The 8053-nt window shown below is 42.3% G+C and overlaps 1 long non-coding RNA gene across 2 annotated transcripts; it reads right to left on the reverse strand.

Annotated features, from left to right (window-relative positions):
• Window positions 1–202: 202 nt before the first annotated feature.
• Window positions 203–7704, reverse strand: LOC125925970 (uncharacterized). 2 transcript variants are annotated; one of them, XR_007458960.1, is made up of 3 exons: window positions 7596–7704; window positions 6936–7079; window positions 203–797 (listed from the first exon to the last, which is right to left on the reverse strand). It is a non-coding gene; the product is annotated as an uncharacterized LOC125925970 (long non-coding RNA). The 2 variants fall into 2 exon arrangements; XR_007458961.1 differs by lacking the exon at window positions 7596–7704 and adding an exon at window positions 7197–7587.
• Between the last annotated feature and the right edge of the window lie 349 nt (window positions 7705–8053).

Here is an 8053-nt window from a genome sequence, read left to right on the forward strand (position 1 = left end):
GCCAGTGGCTGCTGCTGCCAGCTTCTTAGCCCCTGCAACAGCCCCGTCAGCCCTCCGGGCAACTCCCCACCGCCTCCATCCAAATGATGTCTTTCCCTGAGGGCCTCCACGCCTCTCAGTAACCTGATCAACTAATTTGTCCTGAAGTATTAATGACTAATAATGATGCAATGTGCTGCCCTCTCAATTAACACTCGAGCACTTCTGAAGACAAATTCACATATTTTAACCCAAGTAGGAGACTTGTGTCTTTTCCCTTTTGAGAGGAATTTGTAGGCCCCTCAGAGGGAGCCATACAGACAGCTGCCTGTTCAGGACCTATGCTGCATTACTCCTAATCTTCGCGATGTTGGGGGCGTTATGCCCAAAGAAGGCCTGCTCTCACCCACAGTCCTTAAAAGCAGGGCTTGGTGCTGGTGATGGGCACACACAGGAGACCCTGTCTCTCCTGCCTCCTCTCCCACAGCTAAGTGGGGACTGAGAGAAACCCGAGGCGGCAGAATCCACAATGACGCCCATGTAGCCTTCATTAGGAGAAGTCTGGAATGCAGGAGTTGCCATAGACGGCCTCCCGATGTCAGTATTACGTCTCTGGGAGTCTGATGGGCTTTCACTCACATGTGAGATGATCTAGGCGTCTAGAGATTCTGGCCCCGGGATGATTCACTTGGGTTCACATGTCTGGCAGGCTCTGCTATGTGTTAGCTATGCACTGTGCCAAGGTAACCACACAAGCCTCAGTTCCCACATCTGTAAAATGGATGCAGTAAAACTCGTGTCACAGGATTATTTTGAGTCTGAAATGAAATGATGGAGAATTAGCACTTCCTGTAATGTTCGGTGCATGCAGAGTACTCAGTAAATGACAGCTCTTTTTCCTAACCATCTTGTTTTTGTTTTTACCATTTTTGCCCTATCCCAAACTTTCAGTGCAGGGCAGCATACAAAGGTCCTATTTATTAGTTAAAAGCAGGTGAAGCAGTGCAGCCTCCTAGGTGTGGTCAGTTTGGTAATGAACTAGATTTCTTTCCAGGTGACAGCACTGCATGGAGTTTTTGGGTTTGTCTTGGTCTTTTTTTTTTTTTTTTTTTTTTTTTTGCCTCTGCTTGGTTTCTTTAAATGTATCTCACAAATGCAGTGAGCAAAATGGATTTGGCAGTGACTTAAAAAGACTTAATGCATTTTGAAAAGAAAAAAAAAGGCACAACAAAAACTGGTTTGTTTCTGTGATATATGGTTCATGTGATATGACAAAAATCCATTTTTATGCTTAGGAAAATTGGCTAATTTTAAAACAGTTGACACATGCCGTATGCATATAGAGTAATGATAGATTTTGCTCAGGCAAACAACCAAAGAACACAGGGCCGGTGATATCTCTGTTAGGGCTTTAGTCGGTTAAATCCCTATTTGGTGGCAGACCCGTTCCACACAGGAGAGGAGAGTGAAATGACAAATGGACTCCTTGTGGCCTCAGGTGCTAGAGTCAGATATTTTATCATAAAGATACCAACCACCAAGCTTGGAACACACACTGTGTTTTCATGAAGCGAGCAAGAGCAGACAGACTTAGGAACCTACCTGAAGAGCAAGCTGTATGTGCAAGAAGGTGAACAGTTTTTAAAGATATTGTCTGGACAAAACAGGGAGAATAGTGCAAGGGACACTGAATTGTTCAGCCACCCTGATCTGGTGAAATTTGCCTGGTCATTTCTCCTGCTGGACCCACGGATGCTTTTCAGACTCCTGATGGCAGCCTTTAGCATCCTCTGGTCACACTAAAAGGGGACGCCCACATATTCCCCGTTACTACCATTTAGGACAACGAGATTACATATGAAAATACGATACTACAGAAGTTGCGTGTGAACTAGAGAGTGATCATGAAAAGTTTAAGATGGAGACAAGCTCTCTATTAGCTTGATGTCCCTCCCGTAGATTCCTCCACTTTTGGCTCCTAGTGTAGGTCAGCCAGGGACCCATCTCCATCACAGGCTAATGACATGCTTTCTATTTGACTCAAAAAAAGCCTTTGGCTTTTTGTTTTTATTTTATTTTATTTTATTTTATTTTATTTTATTTTATTTTATTATTTATTTCAAGGCAATATTTAATTAGTGACTGCAGAGGAAAAAAAGCTGAACAGCTTAGAGAAGGTTTATGGTTCAGGTCTGCAACTCTCAGCAATTTGACATTCTAATCCTGTTATTTCTCACCTTAAACTGAACAGAGTCAGCAGGGTTGGGTTTTTTTTTTTTTTTCCTCTTCCCATAATTCATCTAGCTATTAGGTTCCCCTCCCCTACTTCCTACGCTCCTCCTTTGCTTTATCTGACTTCTTTGTCCTGTTTTTTACTGCATTTCTTTCTGGATATCAAAACCAAAACAAACAAAAAACCCAAAACAGTATCTTGGTGGTTGATTGGTGACTGAATCACTTAGAAGAGAAATTAATTCTTCTACTCCCTACTTTGATTCCCAGAATGAGCCCCCTGTATCCCACGTGAACTTGACCACTCAGGTGACTGCAGCTGAGAAACTGAGCAGTGTCCCTGGTTCTCTTCTTAGGTGTAGACTGTAAACATTTTGTAGCCAGGATCTGAGCCTTCTATCTAGCACAGGGAAAAATTTTTAATGTTTATTCAATTAAACAACCTCACCATCTACCCCCACAGCATCCACTTTTCATTAAATAAAATACAGGCTTCTGGGAGGTTAACAAGTATCCTTCCTGTTGCGAAAAATTTCGTATTCAGGATTTCAAATGTATAGAATTCCAAAATCAGGAAAGTGTTTTCTTTAATGCGGTGGTTCTCAAAATTTAATGTGCACCTGGGGAGCTTGTTAAAATGCAGAATCTTCAGTTCCTCCTTCGGAGAGTCTGATTCTATAGGTCTTGTATAAAATTCAGAAGACTGTGTTTTAATAAGCAGATGATCTAAAGACCACCCTTTGAGAAACACCATTTTAAGGCAAACCAAATAAAATGTCACCCAGTTCAGTTTGGCCGAACATTAGTGTCCCTTAAGCAGTTAATGGGTGTCATGAAGGAAATAAGGTCTGTGCTTGGAAGAGGTGGGGTCATGGTTCTCTCCTTCCCACCTGCCCTCTCCTATACCATTGGAGGTTTATAATTCACTTAGCAGGCTAGAGGTTCTGAAATGTTTTGCGATAAAGAAACATACACTTTCACTTTATTTAGACAAATATTTCCAATATGTCTTGACCTTGACATTTTTAATCATTTAACTTTATGGTGAAAAACCTATGCAGTTTGGGCGAATTCCATACGGAAACCATTGTCATGGGGGGATGGGCAGCATCTACTGGACAAGGGAGATACAGCCGCCCGGCTCCACTATTATCAGATTTCCCAAGGAGAGAATGCGTAACATTCGTGTGGCACCGTGTTAGTGGGGGAACCACTGACCGTGGGAAGATCTTATTGTCCGGAGAAGTGTTGGTTATGATAGCCGTCATTGGTTAAGCATTTAATATTCACCAGGTACTGTTCTGCATTTTTGAATATGTATTACCTTATTTACTTCTCAAAATAACCCTATGAGTCAGACACTTCATCCCCATTTCACTGAGGATGAAACTGAGACACTGAGAGGCTACTATTTGCTTAAGATCACAGAGTTTGAAAATAGTTGACTAGGATCTGAACCCAGGCAGTGAGCCTCAAGAGCCTGTCCTGTTATCTGCTCTATCAGACAGCCTCTCCTGCAGTATCGAAGGTTCTGGGAATTTCTGCCAGGGAGGAATGACAGCTCCAGCTACCTCTCAGTGCCTCAGGATTCTCTTCCTGCGTGAGGGCCTGGGATCATTGCCCCTTATTCATCAGAGAATTTATTATAATGACCGCTTGAACCTCTGAAAGATTTTGCTGTACTTAAACACAAAATATGCTTAGCAAAACAACCTGACAAGGATGATTCATGGAGAGCAATTAGGTGCAGAATCCTGTGCCTACCAAATAACGGACTGGGCTGAAGATCTGGCCATCCTGCTGACACCTTCATACGAAATGCAATCGCCTGGTCCTTGTCAGGATAACCTGGTCTCAACCCCTTCATGTACCTGACCATTGAAGGAGTCCCTGAAGGGGCAAGCTGGGCTGGGTGACACAGTTCCAATTTACTTCACCTCTTTGGCCCTCGGCTTTCTAGTCTTAATTCAAAAAGAGGGGGGAGACTAATGAGACCTGCATTGTGGCAAGGCATAAATCGGTATGTAAGTACATATATGTGTACGTATGTAGGACGAGTAGAGCTTTCCTGTCAGTTCCTTCAAAGGTGTTAATGAGGAGATAACAGGAGGTCAAAGTCATGGTCCTGGGGAGTGAGAGGGAATTGAGAAAGAAACATCTTGGCTCCCAGATCCTGGATCTCTTCCAAAATGCAGGTGGGATGTGGGTCACTGGAACTTACAATCCAGCCAGGAGTTTTTGGTTACTTTAATTTCCTTCTTTGTAAAAATGTGAATAATACTAGTTATAGACATATCCCACTGGGGAACTTGGATTCTCCTTTATTAATGAAAGCTGGAGAAGTGTCACAGGATAACGGCGGAGAATTTCCCAACCCGATTTCCAAAGAACTAACACTTGCCAAGCATCCTTTTAGACATTCTACAAATTGTAGACTATTCAGTTGCCCCCTTTAAGATCAGGAAGCCGAAATTCAGGCAGGTTTGTTATCAAGAGTCACATACTCAACCGACTGAGCCACCCAGGCTTTTTGTGCATCCAGGCTGCTGACCTGCCATCAGGCACCAGCCCCAGGAGCCCATCAAAAGAGCTGGTCTTCCAAGGTCTCTCCTTCTGAACTTATTCCTATGGATCCTGAAGCCCCTTGGCAGTTAATGAGCTTAGTGGAAAATCCCTCCCTCCCAAACTGAGCACATACACTCACCAAAATAAGTCTTCTCAAAATAATTTTCCTTTGGATCAGGTCTCAGACATGCCGAGCACAGGATCAGGACCAGAGCAGGGACTGAACATTTCAATCCTGCGGGCTTCACGTGAAGCCTGGATAATCAACCGTGAGGAGCAGGAGGAGGAGGAGGACGAGGAGTGTGGGGGTTAGTTTAACTAAAGCAGACCTTGTGAGGGCTTTTCTAAGCACTCCCATGTGGAGAGCCCCACTCTTCTCAGAGGAATACAAATTCTATTCCTTTTATTTGATCATATAGCAAGTGCTTAAGATCACAAACTCTGGGAAGGCTGGCTGCAGATTTATCATTATTGGTTGAAGCTGAGTGGCTGTGGGGGTACAGAGGGGTTCATAACATGATTCTTTCCACTTTCGTATACGTTTGGGAAAGTTCCATAATTAAAAGAATAAGATAAATCATGAATTTGGAGAGAGAGAGAGGGAGGGAGGGAGAGGGAGAGACTTGAACAGAAATTCCACACAAACACTTTCTTGCTGCGTTATCTGGGACCAATGATTTACATTTTCTGAGCCTTTGTTTTCTTACCAATACAATGGAGATAATATCTGTCTAAAAGGATTATTGTTGAAAAATAAATGAAATAGTGGAATAATGAACTTAGCACAGCGACAGTCCCATAAAAATTGCTCGATGAATAACTATCTTTGTGGCTGTATTATTTTTTATCTTTGTTGTTAGTATCATTTTGTGAGTTCCTTACAGCAGCTACTGTACCTTCTTGAGGTTCGTATTCATCCTATCTAGTTCAATTCCAAGCTCATATAACAAGAGCAACGAATATTTATTGAGCTTCTCCAAGGCGCCAGGCATTTTCTAGGAGCCAGAGATAGAGCAGTGAACAAAATAGACAGAAAATAATATCCCAGCCCTTATGGAGCTTATATTTTTGTGGGAGGAGACGAAATAAGCAAGAGTCATTATGAATAAGTGAGTGGTATTTTTTGCTAGAAGATAGTAAGTGCTATGAGAAAAAAAAAATAGAGCAGGGGAGATTGGAACAGTCGAGGAGGGTTGCACAATTACATGGGATAGTTAGGGCAAGACCCAATGACAAGGTAACATTTGCGCAAAGTCCACAAGAAGGTGGGAAAGTGGTTATGTGGTTATCGGGAGAATTTTCCCCACAGTGGGAAATTAATATATTTTGTTTAATAGCTCCTTGAGACCTATTTAACTCTTTTTTGAAAATATTTATTTATTTATGTTTGAGAGAGATTGAGAGAGCACGAATGGGGCAGGAACAGAGAGAGGGGGAGAGAATCCCAAGCAGGCTCTGTGCTATGTCAGCACAGAGCCCAACAGGGGGCTCGAACTCATGAACCATGAGATCATGACCTGAGCCGAAATCAAGAGTCAGATGCTCAACTGACGGAGCCACCCAGGTGCACTGAAACCTATTTAACTGTTATATCACCTCTTAACTTCCACGCTATGCATGCTTTATCCCATGGTAGGCTCCCTAAGAGCTTAGAGAATGTACCATAGTTTACATTTATGCTTAATCCCAGAGCTCTATAGGTTAAGAACTCAGTAATTGTTTATGGAAAATAAACTCACACCTATCTTTGCTGAGAGTTCTTTTTTGTAAAAGCAGAAACTGCAGTGTATACGTTTGCAATAAAACTCACCCTCTTTACACGTACCTTTATAAGACGTCCTCTTCTAAGTTTTATTAATGTGATGCTTTCAATTAAGCTAACTCAGGACACAGCACCAATTAATTATAGGGAAATCTGTAGCTCGGAAGAATTTGGGGGAGGTGAAAAAGGCGGACACAGGACACAGGACAGACACAACTGATGTCTTTAGTGCAGTCCTAGCTGGGACAAAACGTTTTAAGAGTCTTAATGCAAATTAAGAATTGCAGTTATACATTATGTGACCTTAATTGAAAGCAATAGGCCCCAGTTAGATTTGATTCCACAAATCCAAACAAATGACCAAAGGCTGCTATTAAGGAAGCTGAAACAAAGGTACCTGAAAAAAGTAATTTTCTTATGATGTAGTCAGCAAGATTTTCTGCCATGGAGTTCTCTCACAAGGTCCATTTGGTAATCATGTTCTTTAGTAACCACACCTCCCAGAACAGGATCCAAGACTGCTCCGCCTCTGGTCAAGCACCTGTCCACAGTGAATGGTATTGAGAGATGGCAGAATGATTCATTTGGTTGCTCCTGATGTCTTCCAGAGAAGAACCACAGCCAACAATGGTAAATTACCTTCTGGATGGTAAATTACCTGCAGGCTTGTTGAAGATCCAACAGACAAAGACACTGATCTCTCCTCCTTAACACAGACCTGCCCTGTCTGGTGCTGAAGAATCTGGACTTTTTTTCTTCAAGTAACTTTATCAATATAAATGCTTCTCAAATTGGGACCTACACAGCACAGATCATTATTTTCAACAGAGGCCTCTACATTGTGATGTTTTGTCCTCATAGAGCCTGACGGAGTAACAATACATTGTGTAACTGCCAATCTCCAGAGAGACCCTCACAAAAGCAGGTTGTCTGTCTCCTGTCTCCTAAGGCAATCTCATGAATAAACCATCTTAATGTTAAGTCATGTGCATAAATAACTTAAGCCAGGCTTGTGAGAGAAAACAAAAAGAGAGTATGTGGGACACTGATCACTCACCATCAGTGTTCCCTCAGCCAAGATTCGGGAGGGTTCCTTGAAGCTTGGTAACAGGTGGTTTACCCATAAGTTTCAACTGAACAGAAATTCCATTCCATTTTAATGTCCCCTTTCTGGAACTCAGCTGACAATGAATAGGACTGATACAATTCTAAGCTTCCTCAGAATGTTCCCATCTTCTCCTCTGTGAGGCTGACTCCAAGCTAGAATGACTAGGGAAAGTTTCCTTTGGACATGAATATGGATCTTTAACTGCTTGGCAGGTGGGGGAACAAGTCACAGGTCTTTTGAATCCATCCATTGAAAGACTACAGAAACACCATGGAGAGGAGTTTACTTCTCTCATTTCTGATTGTATCTCCTCACTCACTTTTTCTCACTAGACTGGAGTTATGTGGCATTTAAAATAATGTCCTTTTAAGTGTATTTACCCATCTGTCTCCTAGATCAGTCTCTAT

Source organism: Panthera uncia, chromosome F1, assembly GCF_023721935.1.
Source record: "Panthera uncia isolate 11264 chromosome F1, Puncia_PCG_1.0, whole genome shotgun sequence".
Lineage (NCBI taxonomy): Eukaryota > Metazoa > Chordata > Mammalia > Carnivora > Felidae > Panthera > Panthera uncia.